The sequence below is a fragment of the Odontesthes bonariensis genome, unplaced genomic scaffold, assembly GCF_027942865.1.
Source record: "Odontesthes bonariensis isolate fOdoBon6 unplaced genomic scaffold, fOdoBon6.hap1 scaffold_269, whole genome shotgun sequence".
NCBI lineage: Eukaryota > Metazoa > Chordata > Actinopteri > Atheriniformes > Atherinopsidae > Odontesthes > Odontesthes bonariensis.
Window position 1 is genome coordinate 1 of NW_027457477.1, and position 25,887 is coordinate 25,887.

At 39.5% G+C, this 25,887-nt stretch overlaps 1 pseudogene; it reads left to right on the plus strand.

Annotated features, from left to right (window-relative positions):
- The first annotated feature begins 2,274 nt into the window (after positions 1 to 2,274).
- On the plus strand, positions 2,275 to 25,864 carry LOC142376384 (dynein axonemal heavy chain 8-like; annotated as a pseudogene).
- Positions 25,865 to 25,887: the final 23 nt, after the last annotated feature.

The following is a 25,887-nucleotide window of genomic DNA, read 5'->3' on the forward strand; positions in this document are numbered from 1 at the left end:
TTATTCAGTATTTGTAGGCTCTCTCTCCTCATATTGCAGGCAACACAATAGTCACTGAGAGTCATACTCACTGAAAATTAGAAATTCATTTTTGTATACTGCCACTGTATAAATACACTCAGCAGAATGACTCAACTATTTGAATAGATGTGCCCAAGCAAACAAGCAAGTTCTGTGTTAGGTTTTGTTAAGTTTGTCTTTGTTTTATGCTTATTTGTTTTTGTTTTCATGTTCTTCTTGTCTTCCAGAGTCAGTTCCTTGTATATCTCAGTCTTGCTTTTCTGCTCTCTGCTCCCCCCTCCTGGCCATAGATTCCAACAACAGTTACACACAACCTTTTGTGACACTGAATCAACTTAGTAAATCCTCAAGTGAATGAAACAACACACAAAGCTTTAATATGGGCTATCTTTCAATGTACACTGAGTGCAAGTGCACCATCATTTTTATCAAGACCGAAAGCTCATTAAAGATTGATTTTAGAATTATTTTTCACATCAAAATAACTTTCAGTTTGAGGTTGCTGGTTGTGTGGATGGGAATATGACCAAAAGACACGAGGCTGTGTGCCCTTGAACAGCCTTAAGAGTATGAAGGCTCTGGGAACGCTGCTTTGAGGGTGCTGATTCTTATGTCTATTTTGAAACAAGACTACAAAGTTGTTGTTGATTTTTCTGCAGAGCAGTTGCGCTAAACCATAGAGTCTATCCATTCAAGAATAAGGGACAGGCTATGTGGGATTTGATAATACCTCTTAAAACTTGGCCTGTCACAGGCCTGTGTAAGGAGAAGGTCAAATTGTGACGGAAGACATTTTGTCGAGTTTGGTACCTAGAAATATGTATCTCTTTGTCCTCAAAGGCTATGCACTAGTTGCGCCCCCCCCCCCCCCCCCCCCGTCCAATAAATACACACACTTTACACCAGGGGTCGGCAATTAAGTTTGGACCTGGGCCAATTTTTTTCTGACAATGGTATTACGGGCCATGGCCATGTTTTTCTATTGTGGATTTACATAAATGCATTTCATTTTTTTTAATTTAAAACATTTTTTTCTTCGATACACTGTTATTAGGCTGAATGTTGCATCTCCTGGCATCTCTCATGAAACAGGCGATAAAACATGAGGTTTGAAAAATATCTTTCAAAAATCATATTTCAAAAATTCCATCTTGCGGGCCAGATATAATTGATGGCGGGCCACTAATTGCCTACCCCTGCTTTACACTGACAATGGAAGGACTTCAGCCAGAGGGTTCTTCAGGTTCACAGCCATAATGACAGATACTAGAGGTCATTCTTGTCTACAACTTTAACTTAAAACAACCCTTTATTCATTCTTTATCATCACATTTATCTATTTATTGTTTTGACTGTGACAATAAAAATTTCATCAGCTGACATTCAAATAAATGTTTTTGTCCCATTACTGTACACCACACTGCGTGTGGTAGCTCTTGACAATCAAAACAAAACTTTACTGTGAACAAAATTTGGGTAATGGCTCAGGAAAAAAAAAAAATCTTGGACATATACTTGTAATTCTTAAGCAACCCATTAAAAACAGAGTGTGAGAGCTAATTATTAAAACGTTAGCTCATCCAACAGTCCTACGTCATCCACGCGCCAACGGTCGTGACATCTCAACGTTTAAAAGGAAGTTAAAAAAAACAAAACCAAAAAAACGGTTAAATAAACGTTTGGAATCAGTAGCAGTTCTCAACGGCTGGAGAAAAATATTTCCATGGTCCAATAATTCAGAAACTCAGAAACGACACAAGAAGAAAAGCTGAACATTGGAAGCTACAAATACGTCGGATGATAAAGTTTCGGTAAGAGCAGAATATCAAACTTGAAAAAGTGAATGAACAAACAACATAAACTGAGACGTAACGGTTGAGCTAACATACCTTATCAGCTAGAAATAAAAATAATTAGCGTTTATTCATGCTCAAATTGATCAGGAACCTCACCAAAGTAAGTTTAAATAATATAGAAACACAATAAAAAACATTTTTTTGTAATTACCTGCTCCTTTGAATTTGAAGGAATTACTTTTAAAAATGTTTGAAACATGGATCAGATGTTGCACATCCAGCGCTTAGGAACTGAGGAGACTGTTGATGTCACTGTATGCATTTTATTTACTGAATTACAGGAAAAAGTTGATAAATCAACAACATTAGTGGCTAATAGTGTTTTCTCAGAGGGAATAAAGGGAACCGTTGAGTATTACGGCTTAAGGGGTGATTCTCCCTTCCAGACATCGTTATGATGGACACACCCAATCCAAAAGCAAACAAGTGTGTGTCTCAGGTAAGTTTCAGTTGTTTCTTTTTAGAATTAAAGCAGCCCATTTGATTCAGCTTATTCGTTGAGATACAGCTCTAGTTACGTAGAGCAAATACACTTCTACACTATTTACGACTCTTGTCTTCCTTCAGGCCAAACATAAGCAGGCAAGAGAAGAGAGGAAAAAGCTGCTCACCCCTGCACACAAGTACATGATTGACATCCTGGCTGACCGGCTGTCTTTGGCACCAACAGAGGTGGAGGAATTTGTTTTGGATTCTCCTTCAGTAAGTTCCTCCTCAGTGTGACTCCAAACTGGTACTAATGCTATCAAAAGCAGAAATATCTCACCAACACAAATCAGAAGTCAGGTGATCAGCTGAGGTTTTGTGGGATTGATTCATAACGCGTTATTTTTGTGGCTTTTTCTTCAGTTTGGTGTGATGCTTTCTAAACGTTTCGTTCCAAGGTTATGTTTTGTTTTTGGTTGTTTTATACTTGCATCGTAATATGATGCAATGATTAATAATGTTTTTGTGTTCTTCCTTTTTTCTTGCTGACTAGCTGCTCGCTTTTGATCATTTCTTCGCCTCGGGGGGCAGCAAAACCATTTCGTTTGTGTATCAGGAGTCCGAAGTCCCAGGAATAGGTATGAAGAAATCTGGAAAGTCTTCAATTGGAAAGACTGTCCATGCTTATTTTAATTGAAATTTTTTCCGTTTGACAGCTGTTATGCCGGGTTTTATATACTAGTATTTTTTTTGAAGTAAAATAGGAAAAACGTCCTATTTTCGAAAAACTGAAATACCGATAGATGATACAATTTTAGGGAAAGTCTTCTAATCAAATTTGATTGATTATCTTGCATGATAAAGACCCAGATATTCCACACAACATTATGAACCGGAATGTTTTTTCATCTCTTACAAAACCATTTGGATTTGATTTCAGAATGTGGGCGCGTATATCCTGGACCAAGCAAAGGGGGCAAAGCAATGAGGCTGTTTTTAGCCAATTTAGCAAAAACGTGCCTCACAGGGATCTGCTGCTCCTTCACACGGACCAGAGTGGACATTCCTGTGAACCCAGAAAACATACACGAGGTAAGGTCAAAGGTGGCGTGTCTCAGTAATTGTTAAGTATTTATTCTTGTGTTATGTGTCATATCAAAAGATGTAATCACTTTATAGAAAAGCTTTTGTTTCAGCTTATTCTTTATCACTACTCTATACAAACTTGATGATTAAAGTGTTACCCTTGCTTCTGGAAACTTTATTGAACAAGACAAAAGATAAAAATGGCACAGCTACGTCTTAGCTTAGCATCTTCCTTAAACCTCCGGGTTCCCTCCCTGAGCAGCTCACCTCATGGCAGTGTGTGTAGCAACGTATTACATCACAATAATAACATTGTTACAGCTGTCACGTCCAGTTATTGTCATACAAAGAGAATCTCTAATAAAAAAGTTAATTCACTAATAAACACTGTTTATACACAAGCCATTTAGGATGGCGAAGTGATCTTTGATAATGCACAATGTTCTTAAAGGGGAACTCCGGGGCATTTGAAGCGTGTTTCCATTGCTAGAGGTTGTCAAATAATGATAGTATGACACAGAGAGGTGCGTATCTGCGCTCCCTGTGTGGAGATTGCTCTGTCCGCACAGCATGTCATGCGAGGCTAATACGTGGTGGCTAAGGGGCAAGCGCTAACCCTTCCACGTAAAACAACAACTTGCACACTGCAGAAACGTCACACCTCTTTATAACCCATCCGACAATAAAGTCACAAGCCTTACCATCAAAACCATATGCATGGTTCTCACATTACTGGCATGGGGAGGTTACAAAACAACTGTATAAACAGCATGTAACTCACCGGCTGGTTGTAGGCTCGCGCATGTGAAAGCCCAGAAGAGTCGATGGAGGATAATCCCATATACAAAACAATTATATTCTCTAGAAAAACTGCGTTCAAGTATTTAAAACATTACAACAATACATGCCCAGTAATATTGTTGTAATGTTTTAAATACTTGAACGCAGTTTTTCTAGAGAATATAATTGTTTTGTATATGGGATTATTCTCCATCGACTCTTTTGGGCTTTCACATGCGCGAGCCTACAACCAGCCGGTGAGTTACATGCTGTTTATAAAGTTTTTTTGTAACGTCCCCATGCCAGTAATGTGAGAACCATGCATATGGTTTTGATGGTAAGGCTTGTGACTTTATTGTCGGATGGGTTATAAAGAGGTGTGACGTTTCTGCAGTGTGCAAGTTGTTGTTTTACGTGGAAGGGTTAGCGCTTGCCCCTTAGCCACCACGTATTAGCCTCGCATGACATGCTGTGCGGACAGAGCAATCTCCACACAGGGAGCGCAGATACGCACCTCTCTGTGTCATACTATCATTATTTGACAAACTCTAGCAATGGAAACACGCTTCAAATGCCCCGGAGTTCCCCTTTAAAGTTATTCATTTGTTGGTCTTTTTAACCTAAGGATTAAAACCAAACATATTTTACTTTACTAAGGTTATGTTAGGAGTTTAATGCATTATTAGCAGTTAGCTAATGTTATGTGCTCCACAACGTTATTTGATGACTATGTTAAACTAACGCGAGCAGTAAAACCTCCACAGACAAACACCCCACCGTACAAAAAATGGCTGTTTACTGAGGAGCCTTTGATCTACGGAAACACCGTTTACAGAGTAACGACTCACCGACATGGTGTGCTGTGTTGGCTTCAAACTTGTTTCTCGTCTTGAGCGTGGGAGGGGGCGTCTTATGTAAAAAGATGGCGGACTTTGATGTGGACGGTCTACTTGTTTTTACAAATGCATGCATCTCCTTGTGATTCTTCTTTTTTGTTGCCCTCCTCTTCTCTACCTTTTTCCTGGATAAGATCTGTGAAGCGCTGAGAATATATTAAGTCTAGTTGAGTGTATACATGCAGGATGGATTCGACTCCCAACTGCATTATCTGCGTATATTAGTCTGGCTTTGAGAAGTTTGATTTCATTCCCTTGGACTGACACGTTTACATTCATTTTTAGTCTGCTCTGGTTTTTCCTGTTGCCCAGATGTGAGGTGTGAGCTGCTGTGCGTTTTGGCCGCTGGTTTATAATCTGAACGTTTCTTTTTTCAACCTCTGTGGGGTCAATTCATATGAATTTACAGAGCTGATTGCTTGTTATTTTTTCAAATGAAGTGGTTTATGTTCTTTACGTGATTTACAGAAATCACGCTCTCTATATTTGTGTACTCTGCTATCTCAACCAGATGCATTATCAGGTACCAAAGTTTGGCACAGCTGATGTAATGTCAGTCAGTAGTTCGAAGCAAGAGCACATTTTCATGAGAACCCTAACATCTCAAACCAAATCATGTTTCTCCCTCACAGTTGAAATGTTTTCTGCTTCGGATTTCATTAAGTGATGGGTTGTCTTTTCTTGATGCCTTGCAGGAAATCTTTTTCTCAATGATTGATGCCAGGGATGGCCTCCTGAAAGGAATAAGGGATTCCTACGATGCACTGCTTCCAGCCCTTACTACAGGACAGAACTGGGGAGCTGTAGACAAGTCTAGACATGGAGCAAAACTTAAAAAGAACTTCTTCTATTCCTTTAAACATTTTTTGAACTCTTTAGATGGTAAGAATGTTTCACATTTATTGCCAACTGAATGTGAATAAGTTATTGGAGGGTGGCTCTTTAGAAAGATTGTAACTTTAAGCTCCATCTCTCGGGCAAATCTTACTCAACTGATTTAAAACCATCTTATGTTGAAGTACACAATAACAAGCAATACTGTAACCAAAAGATGGTTTGTAACCAGTACTGATGATTTTGTACTTTGTCTTATATATACTTCAGATATCCAGAGGAGCAATGAGAGCGTCGTTCATCTGAAAACAGTCACAGATATTGACTTGTCTAAACTGGCCTGTCTGGATGATATGAAAGCTGCGGCTGCCAACTTTGACATGGTGCAACGGCTGGAAGAAATTCTGATGCAATGGTGCAAACAAATCGAGCAGGTTGGTAGATTTCAGAGATTATATTTGATCCAACAACCTTAATTTGTGCTGTTAAATGCTAAAAATGAATTTGCGATGACTGTGATAGGCACAAAGCTCATTGGTTAGAGATGGTGACATCAGGCCAAGATGGATCAGATAGTTATGGAAGATTGGGAATATGATAGGATTGCTCAGACAGCAAAGCTTAATGGTGATGTTGGTGATGTATCCATTGTCATCAGGTCCTGATGGAGAGTGATTTGTTGAGGAAAGAGGATGATTCTGCCGGACCACTGAGTGAGTTAGAACACTGGAAACGAATGTCTTTACAGTACAACTCTATCATCGATCACATCAAAAGCCCAGAGTGTAAGGCGGTGGTGATGGTGCTCCATCTCAACCATTCCAAAATAATGAAGGTACTGACACAAGTGTTCAATGTACACAGAGTAATACCAAAGCTATTGAACATTTTCACTTTGTATCAGTTTTAGTGTATGTAGTTAAGGTTTGCTGCATGTAAAGAGAAATTAAAAACAGTCTGTGATACATAAATCATGACAAATGCCTGAAAATTGCAATGTAGAAGATATCGACGTTGGATAGCTTGCAATGATCATGGATTCAGTGTTCACTGCATGTAGGTGATCTTCACAGATGTATGAAAAAAATAGTTTTTGGAAATGATTATTTGTTAACACAGTACAGTATGTAGCCGTTCTGCATTAAGATGATGCTGAGTAGGCACTGTTTCATTTCACTGGAAAGTGTTGGTGTCACATCTGAGCCTAGTCCTGAATTATTTCATGTATTCTGATAAAATCCTATGCTAAGATCATTTGTGAATGACTAGATTTATTAAATCAATCAATGGATTCCTATTAACGCAGTCTTGTACCCGTGCAGGTGTGGCGGGATCTCGACACGAGGATAACATATCGTGTCAATGAGGCAAAAGACAATTTCAAATTCTTGTCAACACTTGAGAAAGTCTTACATCCTCTGTACAACAGTGACCCCGTATGTACATTTAACAGTTTGATTCTAATGAATAGTTTGTGTTTGGTAACACTGAATTAATATGTCCTTATTACATTGTTTTGTACTATCCAGGCAGCCATTATTTAGACAACTTATATACATTTTTTTTAACAAAGAATTAGTAAAAAGTTTGGAAGTTTGGCAAACTTAAGTGTAGAAATAGATGATAATTCATCTTCATTGACCCTCCTAAATCCTGAAATGTGATTTCAGGTTTCCATGACAGAAAATGTGCCGAAGGTCATCAGTGCCATTCACATGATTTACCGTGTTTCACTATATTACAATACAAGCGAAAAGATGTCTGCGCTGCTTGTCAAAGTAAGTGAAGTGTGTTCAGTTTCTGAAATATTTAAGTTGTCACCGGAAAACGTAACTTTCATGAGAAGACGCAGTGCAAGGATCCAGCTCCCTTTGTAAAACTGTAGCCACACAACTGACCACTTTTCCAGATCACAAATCAGATGGTCACAGCATGCAGATCCTACATTACTGACGATGGCAGTTGTCTTATATGGGATCAAGATGCTGAAAAACTCATCAGAAAAATGCAGGTGACTGAAGCTGATATTACTAAACATTTGGGTTATTATTACCAAGGCTTAAGATTACACATTTTGACATCAGTAGACTGTAGCTGTCATCATGTTTCTTTTATCTTTGGCAGGTCTGTACATGCTTATATCAGGAGTATCAGACCTGTTTCCAGAAAAAAAAGGTACAAGTAATGGAAGAAACTGGGAAAACATTCCTTGAGGTTTCAGAGATGCAGATTTTTTGCAAGTTTGAGAGCTTCTGCAAGCAACTTGAAAAGGTGTTGTCTTTGTTCATTCTCTTAAATCTCCATCCCACTTCTATCATAAGGCCTTGCAATGTGACGACGAATATTGTCTTTTGTAGATCAAGAAAATAATCACAGTGTTCAAGACATTTGAATCTCTTGAAAAGTCAAACATTGAAGGCATTGAGAAATCAGCCAGACAATTCCACACTGTGTCCATGAATCTGAAAAGGAAGAAGTATGACATGTTGTCCCCGAGGACGACTGAATTTGAAACTGATTTTGTGAAGTTCATGGCTCAAATGAGCCACATTGAGGTAAGTGTAATCTACAGCTTGTACCCAAATGTTGGTTCAAGCTCATTTTTTCAGGAAGCCTCAACCAGATGAAGATCTTTAGTGAAAGTTGGGAACAGGTTCATACGTGCAACATCACAGCAACACTCATTTACTCCAAACAGCCGTTGCATTCACACATGGCCACACTTAAAAGAATTACACGTTTAGGAACAGAAAAAAGGACTAGTAAGATTGTAGAATCTCTGAGGAATGAGGATCTACTGCTTGTATCGACACAGCTTGAAGCTGAAAAAAGAAAATAATATTGACGTTGTATTCTCAGAGTATCCCCACAATCTTGTCCTTTTCCACAGAGTCAGCTCCAGGCATTTATGTGTTCGTACTTCTCAAACATCATCTCATCTCAGCAAGCTCTTTGCCTGCTACAGCGGTCAGTACAATTTGCAGAATTTGGAAGTATGACATGAAGACTCTATTCTAACTGTGGCATTAAAAGGAAAAAATATAAGCAATCTATGAAATTTGTTTTGATAGTTTTCAGAAGCTGAACCTTCCCTGTCTTGCAACTCACATTTCCAACATTTTGGGTGTTATTCTTCAGCACTTTGCTTCAGAGGTGGAGTTTGTGAAAAAGGTATTCAGTTTGCTTGGGCTTAGATACCAAACAATAAACCTTATTAAACGTATTAAGCTGAAAGAAATCTTCAGATGAGTGAAACATTTTGAATTGAAAATGGAAGAAAACTGTTAATGATTTCAGTATGTTTTGTAAACTTCAATTGCAGGTCTTTGACAATCAGAAGGATGACATTCCATTATCCAGAAATATGCCACCAGTGGCTGGCAGGATTGGTTGGGTCAGACACCTCTATAAGAAGATAGAGGAGCCAATATTGTACATGAAAGTGAGACACAGTTTCTATCAGCAAAACAACTTTACAGTTATACTTCACAGTGACATTTTAACGACGATCAAATCTCCCTTCCTTTGCAGGAAAACTCGGACATCCTATGTAGTCCCGTGGGACAAGATGTGGTCAGAATGTACAATGGGACTGCAGCTATGTTGGTCGACTTTGAGCTTCTTCAACACGAAACGTGGATGGAGAAAGTTTCCAAACTAGATCACGGTTGGTTCTCTTGTTCTGATGTCATAATTTGACACTAATGGCAGAAAACAGCCCCTGTCGATTCCATTATTGCACACTGTTAAAACGAGCTTTCTCTGTTCCGTATAACAGTCTTGAACATTACCCTGCTGGTTCGCCACCCAAATACTGGAAAATTAGTCGTCAACTTTGACCCTAAAATAACCGAAGTCATTCAAGTGTTTGTTGAAAATGGGGCATAAGGTTCCAACGCAGGCTTCGCTTCTTATCAAGATGGAAAGCAAAATAAATGCCCATCACCTCAGACTAAAGGTAAACCGGGATTTACATTTTTTTTACGGGATTGTTTAACTTAAGAGAATTTGACCTGTATGCCTTTTTATAGACCATTCTGGAAGATTTTGAATCCACTTGTGAGAGCATACCCGCAGACTTCAACAGTTTGATGGCTTCAAAAATAAAAAACGTAAGCTTTTCATACCGTGTGTACGGCAGGTGGTCCGTCTTCTTTAGTGGGACATTGTTACTTGATGAATGTGAACCCTGCTGTAGGCAGTGGGAAGGGGTTTTGCCGATTTGAGAAATGTCTCGAGCAGACGTGTCCTGAAGAGCTTTTGATTGTAATTCTACATCCTTAAAATGTCCAGGTGGAATCTGCACTTCGACACGGTTCGGTGCTGCTGACCTGGTCTTCCCTCCTCCTGGACAAGTTCTTTCAAAATGTTGAAACTGCTCTGTCTGAGCTCCAAAATCTTGTAAAAAAGGTTTGTTGATGAATAAAAATTCTACTGATACTGAAAAGTATCAACATCAGGTTAAATGTCACATTGTTCAGATATGTTTGGGTTGGTGTGACAGCTCTCTTGGACAAAAGCCACGCTTCTAGATGCCACTTTCTTTTTCAGGTGCAGGATATTTGTAAGATACAAATTGATGATGTCCTCAAAGACATGTCTGAGACTGTTCTGATAGAGCTCCCAGAAGGCCGTGCATCTTTGCTGCAGCAGCTGGTTGACCACAATAAGGCATGACCATCTTATTTTTATTCTCCATATCCATTAAGGGAAGTTAAAGTGTTTTTCATCCATTACGTGAGTTTGAAACAATCATTACTTTGTCAAAGAGCAAAGGCTCGATGTCGTGGTTTGAGTAAACTTTTGAGTTTTCCAATGAACTCTGAATTCTGTTTCATTGAAACGCTCGTAGTGCAACTATTCCTCTTTTGTTTTTCAGAACCGTTGTAAGGAGTGGGCAAAGACACTGGATTACAAATGCAGTTATGTTAAAGGAGCTGTTATGGAGTTGGGTAATGTGTTAAGTGCTATTTATGAACCAAAAGGCACCAAGATTGTGGAGGAACCTGTTCAAGGTGTGTAGCACAAATGTAAATGACTTTTCTTTTCGTATAATTAGCATCTCAGCTTTTTTTATACATATATATATAAATTTCAGGGAGGAGTGTGACCTTCTCAAGAGAGAGCAAGAGGCTTTTAGAGGGTCCATTGAAAGATAAACAGATCAAGTTCGAAAAGGTATGATTGGATACCAACTGCAAAACATGTCTTTTCTATAAACTGTTGTGTGCCAACACAGGCATTAATGCCTCAAATAAAAAATCCTCATTTCAGGAGTTTAAGAAGCTTTATGAACTCTTCAGTACAAAGGTATTCGATGCACTTGTCAAAAGCACCAAGTTATCCCTGGAGATCCTTAAAAGGAGAATTTGTGGCACCAAGTGAGTATTTCTGGGTTTAAATAAGAAGAACAGTATCACAAAGAAAGGAAATAACCTCTGAAAGAGTAAAATCAATAAATGTGTATTTTAGCACTTACCAGAGGGCAAAGATTAAGCCGAAGGTGGTCCCACTGATTCAGTCTGAAGCCCAACTGGACAAACCCAATATGGTGAGTTATTTTTTTCTTTCTACTCATGGTTGGATGATTTTCATTCGCTACAATGGTTTATGGTCAGGGGAAATACATTATCTTTAATTCTTTGCCTGTCTTGTCAAGCACTACAATGTTGCTACTATGTCTGATATTTGTCCTCAGGTAATGATTCCCAATGTAGATGAGATCCAACAGGCCATAAATCAACTTGTTGACTGTGTGTTGGAGGTTAGCAAGGGTGTTGCTTGGCAGAAGGAGTACAGTCAAGATGACACACAGAACAAAGGTTACTAACTGTCAGCATGCACATACATGACAGCAGACACCTGATAAAACAAGTCCGCAAATGGGGATCTCCCATAAATTGTCATTTGATCAGTTATAATTAGGATTATTTCATTTAAACTTTCATGTATTATATTAGTTTTAATATCATACATTTTTTAAGTTGTTAGATACGAGCATGCAGAAGTCTGTGAAGATGTTTCAAGTGCACTGACTTGTGTGTGTAAACAGGAGCGAGGGGCCTTGGCTGCAATTAGTTATTGTGACGACATTATCACGAGATCATGAGTTTATTCTACTTTTATCTGAGGATAACAAAACTACTTTCCATGGGATAACAAGGTCAATTGCTATAGTTTCCACCAGAAAATGACCGTATAAAGATGCAGCTTATCAGCAGTCAACAAGCAACCTAAATCCCCCAAAAAGCTGTTATCCTGCGTAAAATGTAACTTTTAACAATACAATGGCTGCACAAATACTGCTTTAAAAATGAAATCCCACAACAGACATTGTCAAAATAGCTTACTGTTTTCATCTGACAATCAGGTGTCTGATAAGTAAAACAATCATTTGAACAGGATTGGTTTTGTTCATGAAATTGTCAAGATCAACGTTTGGTTAAAACTGTGTTTAAATTAATTTATTTTCCCTTTTTTTTGTCCTATTTTCATCACAAAAGGCAACAATTTCTTCCAGAGTGTTTTTGAACACAGGGACATTAAAAAAGTTGTGGTCGATCTGAAAACTGCAATCAGCTCCCAGAAGGAACAAGCAAGTGACATTTTGAAGCATTTCGATCCTTTCAGGGTGATTTGGAATGTGGACAGGAACCTCAAAGTCCAGGTTTGTTTTCCCTAGAAGACATGTTGGCTGTTTTTTCCCCTATAATGATAACGGTTTAATTGTCTTCATTTTTTTTTTTTTACAGGAATTTATGGGTAGCAATCCATCCCTGATTCAGATTAAATCTGAAATCCAGTACTACGACTCAGTTGAGCAAGACATTGATGCTATCAAGCCTGAGATTGTTTTTGGGTCTACTGAACTTTCAACAGGTAAGCTGTTGTTTTTTTTTTTCTTTTTTACTTCTATGCTGCCTTGCGAAAGTATTCGGTCCCTTGAACTTTTCAACCTTTTGCCACATTTCAGGCTTCACACAAAGATAGAAAATGTATTTTTTTTGTGAAGAAAACAACAAGTGGGACACAATCGTGAAGTGGAATGAAACTAATTTCAATGTGTCAAACGTTTTTAACAAATAAAAAACTGCACCGCCTTTAGCTGCAATTACAGCTGCAAGTTGCTTGGGGTATGTCTCTATCAGTTTTGCACATTGAGAGACTGAAATTCTTGCCCATTCTTCCTTGCAAAACAGCTCGAACTCAGTGAGGTTGGATGGAGAGCGTTTGTGAACAGCAGTCTTCAGCTCTTTCCACAGATTCTCGATTGGATTCAGGTCTGGACTTTGACTTGGCCATTCCAACACCTAGATACGTTTATTTGTGAACCATTCCATTGTAGATTTGGCTTTATGTTTTGGATCATTGTCTTGTTGGAAGATAAATCTCCGTCCCAGTCTCAGGTCTCTTGCAAACTCCAACAGGTTTTCTTCCAGAATGGTCCTGTATTTGGCCCCATCCATCTTCCCATCAATTTTGACCATCCTCCCTGTCCCTGCTGACAAAAAGCCGGCCCAAACCATGATGCTGCCACCACCATGTTTGACAGTGGGGATGGTGTGTTCAGGGTGATGAGCTGTGTTGCTTTTACGCCAAACATATCGTTTTGCATTGTGGCCAAACAGTTGGATTTTGGTTTCATCTGACCAGAGCACCTTCTTCCACATGTTTGGTGTGTCTCCCAGGTGGCTTGTGGCAAACTTTAAACAACACTTTTTATGGATATCTTTGTGAAATGGCTTTCTTCTTACCACTCTTCCATAAAGGCCAGATTTGTGCAGTGTACGTGTGATTGTTGTCCTATGGACAGACTCTCCCACCTCAGCTGTAGATCTCTGCAGTTCATCCAGAGTGATCATGGGCCTCTTGGCTGCATCTCTGATCAGTCTTCTCCTTGTTCCAGATGAAAGTTTGGAGGGACGGCCGGGTCTTGGTAGATTTGCAGTGGTCTGATACTCCTTTCATTTCAGTATGATTGCTTGCACAGTGCTCCTTGGGAAGCTTGGGAAATCTTTTTGTTAGGGATGGCTCGTTTGACACGGACGCTTCGGCGCTCGTTTCATCTTCGTGAAGCAAAGTGGTTCGGCACAATGTTCCGGGGCGTGTATGAAATGGCGCTAATCACGTGATTGATGACGTCCGAAGCGCCGAATGCATTGTTTGGTGGAACCACGGTTCAGAGGTCTCTCATCGTTTGAACACTTGGGCGCGCTATTCTCTATAAAAGGAGAATGAATCCCAAACTGGTTTCCCAACCAGTTCTGTTGCCCTGTCAGAATTGAATTCAATTCATTGCTCTTTTCCATGGCTTCTGGCAAGAAACGTTTTGTGGCTTGGGATCACTTCACCTTGGTTTCTCCTAATAAGGTGATACTATTGTATAGGGGTAGGCGGTATGCACGGTATCATACCTTATGCGGTATTTTTCACCAACGGTAGAGATTTTTTTGCCATACCTTATACCGCAATAGCTCATGAGTCCTGTAGATGGCAGTAATGCAAAGTTTTGAACATCCGCTTGGATATGCCGTGCGACAGTAATTGCAAGACAAGGTAACACGAGTAATTTGTTTTACCACCTGCGGGGTAACCATGCTCCGGAATATGAAACGAGTCAAAGCCGGTGTTCTGTCGATTTCTCCTACTTGTCGAGATTTGCTACTTTGTGGTTTTGCGCATGCGCCGAGCCGATTTTCTAAGTTTCGTTTTCACGCCCATAATGTTTTGCTACCCTGCGTCTCAGCTGGTGTGTAACGGTAACATCCTCAAAATCCTGATTATTTTCTCTTTTGGAAGACATGGAAAGTAATAAAACACTCATCGTATTAACAAGCAGTTTAACATGCACAAATGGGGTGTCTGAAACATGACGCATATTTGAGCATGTTGAATAAGTGGAAGGCGCCTATGAAAGTTCCGTTATCCAAGAGGCAGCGGCTTTTCTCTCACAGAGTTTATTCGAGGAAATGTACCTTTTCTTGTTTTTTAAATATAAATATAACGTATATATTTTTTATATTTCCTGTGTTTTCTGTTTTGCACAATAAATTTAATTTAATATTGCTGCAAAAATCCTGATTGAAAGTGTTTATTTGGTGCTATGGTAACCACTGAGAAACTGTTCTGTTGTAATTTATATACAAAAGTACCATACCGCGGTATATACCGTATACCGTCAGTGGCTCAAATTTTACCGGGGTATACATTTTAGGCCATACCGCCCACCCCTACTATTGTACAATATACTATTGTGTGATGTAAGATGTTTGCTAGTTTTTGTTTTTCAAGTGTAAATATAAGCTTTATTATTATTATGGGTATGCATGCTAATATAGTTCTCTTCTTAAAATAAGGGGGCAGCACATTTAAGAATCTAAGTTATGTAGGACAATACATTCATTTTGGACTTGTTTATTTAGCACATATCACAAACAAAGCGCTTGCGGCCATTATTACACAGCTGTGTCCCGTGTACCAAACGCCTCTCTGTCTGTGTTCTGACAGAAAGGTGTGTTAATTACGCAAAGTGTTTCTGAATTATTTAAAACAACTAAAGTGTACTATTATTCTTAGCTATGGATGATGTCTTTAACTAGACATCATGTAGATGGTGGGTTGACGCAGTCACTTAACTGATAGCTCAGTGATTAGCTTAGTGGCTTTTGCATCCAAAGGTTATGAGTTTGAATCCAGCATTTTACAAGTTTGCCCTGCGTTTATTTTCTTGATATGCAGAATTTTATTTTTGTAGTGTCAAGGAAGCAAAAGCTTGATTCTGTGTGGGTGGATATGATTGTTATGGATGTGCAACCATTTTCTATTGTGGAAGATAAAGGTTTCAAGGTACGGTGGCTAGTAGTTCTAGTAGAACTACTAGCCACTTTCAATGTAACACAAGCACTTGTCATATAAAATCACAATTTTCTTTCTTTTACGCTTTTTATTTTGTACATATTAAAGTATAACAAGGACAATGAGGCTGGTTGAAGCAGATGATACTTGCGGTGCACCACCAGATTCCACTGTTCTGTGTGGTTTCAAAGCCCCGAAACTTTGGTTCATTTCCTGGCACAATCAGATGAACTCTGTGGAAGCTTCATGAGGCTTCACCGGCCATCCCTACTTTTTGTATCCAAATCCGGCTTTAAACTTCTCCACAACAGTATCTCGGACCTGCCTGGTGTGTTCCTTGTTGTTCATGATGCTCTCTGCGCTTTGAACAGAACCCTGAGACTATCACAGAGCAGCTGCATTTCTACGGAGACTTGATTACACACAGGTGGATTCTGTTTATCATCATCAGTCATTTGGGACAACATTGGATCATTCAGAGATCCTCACTGAACTTCTGGAGAGAGGCCCCGTTTACACAATAGGAAGACGCAGATATTTTCCTGCGGTTTGGCCTCTCATTTACACCAAAACCCCGTTTTTATCACAGAAAACGATTATTTCTAAAACCTCCGGCCAAAGTGGAGATGTCTGATAACGCCGGTTATGTGTTGCCGTGTCAACTGGGAGAAACGGCGTTCTAGGTTCTTAAACGTCACATTATGCGCCAGAAAATGCTTAACGTCATGCGAGCGCCTTATGTTTACAGTTTGTTTGGCTACTGATCAGGATTATCATGGATGATGTTAAAGTTCTACTAATTTTTACGTTTGTGCAAACGATTCTGGCCTTATTGCATTTGCCACCCCAAACCTGCTCGCACAGTTCAAAATAGAGGAGCATCACTTTTCCGTGGCTCTCCTGCGTCCAGTATCCACTGACTGTCTATATTTCCCTCTTATTGCCTTCAGTTTTGTTGTGATATTTGCTCGCGTTACCTCCTCCTTCACATGAGGAAAGTCCTCGATTCTGAGGATTTTGATTGGCTTGCATGGCTTTATTCGCGCTTTTATGCGGGTTGATGTAAATGACAAGTTTTTTGAAAACGATGTTGTGTGCACGATGTTATTATTGAAAACGGAGGGGGGGAAATATTCGTTTCTCTAAATACCCGGCTATGTGTAACTGTGGCCTGAGTTTGCTGCACTGAAAGTAAAGGGGCCGAATAATATTGCACGCCCCACTTTTCAGTTATTTATTTGTTAAAAAAGTTTGACACATCCAATAAATTTCATTCCACTTCACGATTGTGTCCCACTTGTTGTTGATTCTTCACAAAAAAATAAAATGTTATATCTTTATGTTTGAAGCCTGAAATGTGGCAAAAGGTTGAAATGTTCAAGGGGGCCGAATACTTTCACAAGGCACTGTATCTACGGCCTGGTAAGGATCAGAGGATTTATCCATTATGATCTGTTAAACCTTAAAACTGAAGGAGGGTGTACAATCTTTTTCAGGGTAAATGCTGATTGGAAAACCCATGATATTGGTTGTACCGTCACATGTTAGCCTTTGCTAGTTTTTTTTTTTAATTTGGTGTTTTAAAGGAGTGATTCAAGCTTTACATGGGAAATTCTTTCTCTTTCCTTTTTTTAGGTTTATTAAAGAAGGCATTGATGGCTGAGACCAAAGCCTGGAAGAAACTGATCTGCAGATACTTGAAGGAGGATTACAAGAAGAAAATGATTAACATCAGTTTACACATCAACAAATACCTTGTACAAGTATCGCATTCTGTTTCTAATCTGGAAGATGTGCGTCATGCCATGGGCACCCTGTCAAAGCTTCGAGATGCTGAAATTCAGACTGATATGACATTAATTTCTATTGAGGTATGACTAGGACGGTCATTCATTTTTTTAGACATATACAGTACCTTAAGCAGAGCTCCCTCTTTGACCTTTACAGTTGCAAACATTGCAGACTGATAAGAAACATGAAATAATGTTGTTTACAGGAAGCCTTTGAAATATTGACCAAAAATGAAGCAGAAGTGACCAAAAGAGAAGCAGAAGGAGTGTACAATCTGAGGCATCTCTTCACACAACTTCAGTCTAAAGCTGTTAGTACTATCAAGACATTCAGGCTTTTTTCTTTAAATGATTTTTTTCATGATGTGTTCCTCTGTAACAAAGCTTCGATAATGAATTTTGAACTCGGATTTTCTCAGAGATCAGTGCAAGATGAGCTGGTTTGCATGCAGCCCAAGTTCAAACGAAACCTTGTGGAATGTGTTGCTGTTTTCGAGAAGGATGTTTACTCTTTTAAGGAAGAATACGACTCTGTAAGTAATCTGTGAATGACCTTGTTTCTATGGGTGTTTGGAAAAATGTAGACGTTCTTATCAGCTCATATGATCCTGCATTTCAGGAAGGCCCAATGGTTGAAGGAATTCCTCCACAAGTAGCCAGCAGGCAGCTGCAAGCCTTTCAGGTACCATTACTGCTCACTCTCACCGTTCTATATTCCAGTTAATGTTTTACGCTTAAAACATGTGAGGAAGAAGAAGAAAAGCCTTTAGCTTTATTTTGAGTGGAAGATTATCTATTTTGATAGAGACTTATAAAGACAAATTGAAAAGAAATTCAAATCAAAAGACTACAAACTACATGAAACAGCAGTACAAAAATGTGAAATTACATTTAATTTGAATTTTGGTTTTGGTTTTATAAACATGGCAGTTTTCTTCTCGTTTGCTGAATCTAATTTTATTGCCAAAAAATGTTCTTTTTACTCAGGCTAGATTTGATGAACTGTGGAGAAATTTCACCACATATACTTCTGGGGAGCAACTTCTCGGCTTACCTGTTACGGAGAATAACTTTCTACACCAGAAGAAGTTTGTTACTATCCTGACAAAGCTTTCTATCAGAGCCATCAATGAAAATTCCATTAATATTAACTAACAAAGATTGTAATATCTTTTAAGGATTTTTCCTTTTTTTTTTTTAGAAAAGAGCTTGAGCTGCTTCGGAAACTCTACGGCCTGTATGATACAGTGATGAGTAAGATCAGTGGGTACTATAAAATCCTGTGGACAGACGTGGACATTGAAAAGATCAATGCAGAACTTGTGGAATTTCAGAATAGGTGGAGTATTTCTGAGCCATTACAACCTGCTTTGTGCCAGCATTGTATTTTTGATTTCTTTTGTATTCCTGTGATAGATATATTGTTTATCATCTCTATTTGTAGGTGCCGGAAGCTGCCCAAAGCACTAAAGGACTGGCAAGCCTTCCTTGACCTAAAGAGGACCATTGATGATTTCAATGAGTCGTGCCCGCTGCTGGAATTGATGGCAAACAAATCCATGATGCGGAGACACTGGGACCGGATTGGAGACTTAACTGGACACCAATTTGAGGTGGAGTCCAAAACCTTTATGCTGAAGAACATCATGGAAGCCCCTTTGCTGAAGTACAAGGATGATATTGAGGTTCGCTGGAAGTTTGAATACATTTAATTCCACAGTTCTAGCAACAATATTTCTTCTTTTTGTATGTGTCTAACCTCCTTAGCCTGGCTTTCTTCATTCATAGGACATCTCCATATCTGCTGTAAAAGAGAAGGATATTGAGGCCAAATTGTCACAGGTAAAAGACTTGTGGTCTGGTCAGACCCTTAGTTTGATGACATTCAAGGATAGAGGAGAACTAATGCTGAAGGGGGCAGAGACAGCAGAGATTCTTACCATCCTGGAGGATAGCTTGATGGTACTGGGCTCACTGCTAAGCAACAGGTAATACAAGTTAACAACAGCTTCAGATTTACATTCCACTGATTAAATCAGTTCCTAAGGAGCCTTGAACTCCGGAACAATATAATGAAAGTCTGTTAAACTAAAGTGAATGTACGCACTTAGTTAAAGAGGAAGAAGTAGAAATAAACTTATCTTGTTCTTAACAGATTTGACATTTACCAACAGCATTTTACAACACCTTTAAAGTTTTAAGTAGCTTGTGTCCTTATCTGCTTTGTACAGGTACAGTGCATACTACAAAACAGAGATCCAGGATTGGCTCTCCAATCTTTCAACATCATCGGAAGTCATTGAACAGTGGGTTATTGTGCAAAACTTGTGGATCTACTTGGAAGCTGTGTTTGTTGGGGGTGACATCGCCAAAGACCTCCCACAGGTGCAGTTCATGCTTTCTATCCTGAGGAAAACTACACCTTAGAATGCTTCCTTAAGTAAAATTCAAACCGCCCTTTTTTTTTCTATTACAGGAGGCAAAACGCTTTCAAGATATCGACAAGTCCTGGATTAAGGTCATGCAGCGTGCTCAGAAGGTGCCAAAAGTGGTGGACTGCTGTGTGGGTGACCCAATGTTAGGGCATCACCTACCCGAGCTTCAGAAACAGCTAGAGCTCTGTCAGAAATCTCTTGCGGGGTAATTCTTTACGAACAACATTAGTCCAAATACTTTAGATTGACTCAAAAAATAAGATGTGCAGAATTAAATAGATTGTTGTTATACCAGTGCAGTGGGTGTTGATGTTACGTATTTCTAATTTAACAGTTACCTTGAGAAGAAGAGGCTCCTTTTTCCAAGATTCTTCTTTGTATCCGATCCATCTCTTTTGGAAATCCTTGGACAAGCCAGCGACTCTCATACAATTCAGGTTAGAATGAGTTTGAACATTGTTGTCACTATGAATATATGGATATACATATACCTATATATAGATATATATCATTTTTAAATTCATTTATTTATATATTCAGTTAAGTAATTAATATAAATTACAGCCATACATCTGAATGTTTGCATGATGTCTTAAAATGAAAATTCAAATAATCACTATGACCTCTTTAAGTTTTACTTGGATAACTTTCAAGTTGACATTTTATCACTTGACAAAAGTCAATTTTGATACAATTGTGTTTCAGTCTCATCTCCTTGGAGTGTTTGACAATGTCAACGAAGCAGAGTTTCATCCAACGAAATATAACAAGATTTTGGCCGTTCTCTCACAGGAAGGGGAGAAATTACCGGTATGTCGTGTGCTTTTAAAGAGTTTAACTGATTCATTTTGGTTTTCTCAACATGTAAAAATATTCCATTGTACAGCCCCAATTCCTAAAAGGTTTGACCACTGTTTAATGTATAATTAAAAACGGAATGCAGTGATTTACAAATCTCATGGATGGTCCCACTCCTTCTTTGTCCGGAGGACGCAGCGTCTGTGATTTCTAAAAAGAATTTTAAATTTTGATTTGTCTAATGACAAAACAATTCTACACTTTTCCTCAGTTCACTCTAAATGAACCATGGTCCAGAGAAGATGGCAGCGTTTCTGGATGGCATTCACATAGGTTTCTTCTTTGCATGATAGAGCTTCTTACTTGCATTTGTGCATGGCAAGGCAAGCTGTTCTCACAGACAGTGGTTTCTGGAAGTGTTCCTGAGCACATGTAGTGATTTCCATGACAAAATTATTGTAAAAAGTTTGTAATACAGAGCTGCCTGAGGGCCCAACGACGACAGAGATTCTACATAGATAGATTCTATCAATCTTTGAATGATATTTTGTACTGTAGACCAGTACAAGCTCTGCAGTTGCCTGATAACGAGCTGATCATTTCAATCAGGTGTGTTGGAGCAGGAAACCTTTAAAACATGCGGGGCAGTGGTCCCCGAGGACCAGGTTTGAAAAACACTGCAGTAGACAATGAAATATTGTGTTACTTTGAGGAACAGTGTTCTGAAATTGCTCCAACATTTGTTGACATAGTTTTTTTGCAGGTTGCTGAGCCCCTGCTCCCTGCTACTTTAAGGGGCTTTTCCAATACCCAGTCATATCCAGCTGCTACACGTTCCTCCAGCTGTTTCCTTTTAGTAGCACTTGCTTTTCCAGCCTATTGCAGATCCCTTCCCAACTTATTTGAGACATTTTGCTACCATCAAGTTCAAAATATTTCATTAAACAGTAAAATGTCTCACTTTCAACATTTTATGTTTTCTTTGACCTAATTTCAACAGAGTGTCCCGACTATATTGAAATTGGGGCTGTAAATCCCTTTTACAGTTCGTGTAAATGGAAAAAAAAAAAAAAAGATTTCTAATCTTTGGTAGTTTAATCTGTAACATTGCTTGGGTGTATCAATTCTTCGGTTTTTAGAAATCTTTGATAATTGCAGTTTGATAAACGTGTATTTCTGCTTTCAGCTGGACAAATGTGTCATGGCGCAGGGAGCTGTGGAGCTCTGGCTTGGAGAGCTGTTGCTGCAACAGCAAGCCTCCTTACACTCCATCATCAGAGCTTCAGATCTAGAGATAAACGATGAAGACTTTGACCTTCTCACTTTCCTTGACAAATATCAAGCACAGGTGAGTAGACAACATTGTGGCCGCTTGGAAATACATTTAGCAGGTTGATTTCTAATGCAAGCCAGTATCTATCAGGTCGCCATGGCTTGCACCTCCAGCAGGTTGTACTGTGTGATATTTGCTTTTGTTATAGATTTTCTCCACAGCTTCAGTCTTGTACTAAATCTATGACACAACTTTCCTCCTTTGTGGAAAAAAGTTTTTTAAATAACAAGTGTGAATATCTTTGGAGTTTTGTACGGAAGCCCAGAGCGGACGTGGTACGTATAAACTTTTGTTTGATGGTTTTCGATCATTTCCAGAAAACAATAATCGTTTTCTCCAGATAACGAGATAATTATCTCGTTATCTGGAGAAAACCATCAAAAAAAAAGTTTATACGTACCACGTCCGCTCTGGGCTTCCGTAGTTTTGAGAGATACGATGGTATCATAATTGATTTCTATATTCATAGAGTTCCCAAGATTCATTTTATTCTGCCTTGTCTGTTTTAAGGTGGGCTTGTTAGGAATCCAGATGCTTTGGACAAGAGATTCTGAAGAGGCCCTAAGAATCGCTGCCGATAAGAAGGAGATCATGCCTCTTACGAAAAAGAGGTTTCACAACCTACTCAGCATGCTCATTAAACAAACCACCTGTGACCTGAGCAAATTCGACAGAGTCAAATATGAAACACTTGTCACAATTCATGTGCACCAGAGTGACATTTTTAATGACCTGGTAAGGTTTTTTTCTTCAGTAAATGTCTGTTCTTTTCTTTCTGTAAAACACTTGAGTTAAGCTCCGCTTTGTTTGCAGGTAAAGAAGCGTGTGAAATGTATCAGCGACTTTGAATGGCTGAAGCAGAGCAGATTTTACTTCAAGGAGGATCTGGACAAAGTCATTGTATCCATAACTAATGTCGACTTCATCTATCAGAACGAGTTCTTAGGCTGTACTGATCGGCTGGTCATCACCCCTCTGACTGACAGGCAAGAAAAGAGAAAATTGATTTTTATAAGCAACTTGCTGTAATAAGTCAACTTTGCTTGTAGGTTTTAATTCCTATGTTGCATTCAAGAACATTTTTTTTTTTCTACAAAGGTGTTATATCACACTGGCCCAGGCTCTGGGCATGAGTATGGGAGGAGCTCCTGCTGGGCCAGCCGGCACCGGTAAGACTGAAACCACCAAAGACATGGGTCGTTGCCTTGGCAAGTACGTTGTGGTCTTCAACTGCTCGGACCAAATGGACTTCAGAGGACTCGGCAGGATATATAAAGGTACATTAGGCAATGAAACAAGTCATCGAGCAGTGGTGTACAGTTTCATTTATGTGATGTCCTATTGTGTTTTTATTTTCCAGGCCTTGCACAGTCAGGGTCCTGGGGCTGCTTCGATGAGTTCAACAGAATCGACCTGCCAGTGCTTTCCGTTGCTGCTCAGCAGATCTCAATTGTTCTGACATCACGAAAGAAACACAGAAGCACTTTCATTTTTACGGACGGAGACTGCGTGAACTTGAATCCAGAGTTCGGCCTGTTTATCACCATGGTAAGACATGGAAACACACAGTCCTATTAAAAGAAACTCCTTGAAACTAGATGGAAAACATTAGATATACAGTATATACAAAGATATGTCATGCCTCTGTATCTAGAATCCAGGATATGCAGGCCGTCAGGAACTTCCTGAAAATCTAAAAGTGCAGTTCAGGACAGTGTCCATGATGGTGCCAGACAGGCAGGTGGGTCAAGGCTTCTTTCTGTGGAGAGAAACGTTTTTCTTTTTGCTGTGGTCCTAACACATCCCTCTACACTTTTGTCTCCGACAGATTATAATGAGAGTCAAACTAGCCAGTTGTGGATTCAATGAGAATGTTAACTTAGCACAGAAATTCTTTGTTCTTTACAAACTTTGTGAGGAGCAACTCACAAAACAGGTGAGAATCTTGTTAGCATTTCATAAGTCCTATTTTGTTTGGTTATTGAACTACTGACATATAACCTCTGCTATTTGACAGGTCCACTATGACTTTGGACTAAGGAACATCCTGTCTGTGTTGAGAACACTTGGGGCGTGTAAAAGAGCTCGACCTGATGACACTGAGTCCAGCACTGTCATGAGAGTGCTTCGTGACATGAATCTGTCCAAACTGGTATCACACAAACTTAGTTCTTACCAACAGCTGTGATATATTGAATTGTATTGAATTGTGGGTGTGAAAGTATACTCTGTACACTGGATACAGTGCTGTGAATAAAACAATCCATCTGTGTGTTTCAGGTGGATGAGGATGAGCCCCTCTTCCTTAGTCTTATCAATGACCTGTTCCCTGGTATCCAGCAGGACAACAGCACATATACTGAACTTCAAGCTGCTGTTGCTAATCAAGTTGAGCTTGCCGGTCTCGTTAACCACCCACCGTGGAACCTCAAGCTTGTTCAGGTGCCTTAAAATTGTTGTTTAGCATAATTATTATAAAGTTAGCTTTTGGAAAGTACTTTTCTTACTGGTATATCACTGTTGCTGTCTGGGTCAGCTTTATGAGTCTTCTCGAGTGCGCCATGGGCTGATGACTTTAGGCCCAAGTGGGGCCGGGAAGACCTCGGTTATCAACGTTCTTATGAGATCACTGAGTGAATGTGGAACCCCACACAGAGAGATGCGCATGAACCCCAAAGCAATCACTGCTCCACAGATGTTTGGTCGTCTGGATGCAGCAACTAATGATTGGACTGATGGAATCTTTTCCACACTGTGGCGGAGGTCACTCAAAGCTAAGAAGGGTAATTCCAACATTTTGTCAACATCTAAGCTAAGAAAGTGATTGTGATTAATACAGATGAGATCCTAAGAAAAAATATAAAACTGTCCAAATGAAAACGGTATTGTATTAAATAATATCTAAGCAATACATAGTATTGTACTTTAGACATTTTTATCATATTACATTCAGTATAACACAATATAAAGGTTGTTGCAATTTTAATGTGATGCTAAATACTGCATCTGCACGATATTACTGCCCAGCTTCAACAAGACAATGAAAATGTCAGCTCAGAAGCTGAGCACTTTTCTTAAGCTATAGATGCCAGTTCATGCATATTTAGAGCTAAAATATGAGACGTCACATGAGACAGCCAGTATGGTTTACTGCACAGTGCGTTGTAACCAAAACACAACAAAACAAAATGGTGCCTTGGTCGTAAGCACCTCGTCCCTGACATGTAATCCCACCTTTCAGATTGACACCACCGCATACGGAACTACACTTAGCCTTGTCTGGTCCGAGGGTAGCAGCTGGGGCAAATCCCAGGCTCCTGTTCCTACGGGACCCCAAAACAGGCCCCTTTTAAGTTCTGGGAATGACAGTGGAGATGCTGTTGTCCTTGGCACACACTGGCTCGCCCACTTTTGATCCAGTAGTGGGACAGCGGCTCATTAGTGACTGACAAAGTGCCAGAGGCTGCCGGAGAACTCAAACATTTAATTGCTTCGACGGGTTTACTCTTCAGGGGAAGTCATCTGGATTGTGCTGGATGGTCCCGTTGATGCAATATGGATCGAGAACCTCAACTCAGTCCTGGATGATAACAAAACACTGACCCTGGCTAATGGTGACCGCATCGTCATGTCACCATCCTGCAAGTTGGTGTTTGAGGTGCACAACATGGATAATGCCTCCCCTGCTACTGTGTCCCGTGTGGGAATGGTTTTTATAAGCTCCTCAGCTCTCAGCTGGCTACCCATCCTCCAGGTACTTTTGTGATATCTAAGTGT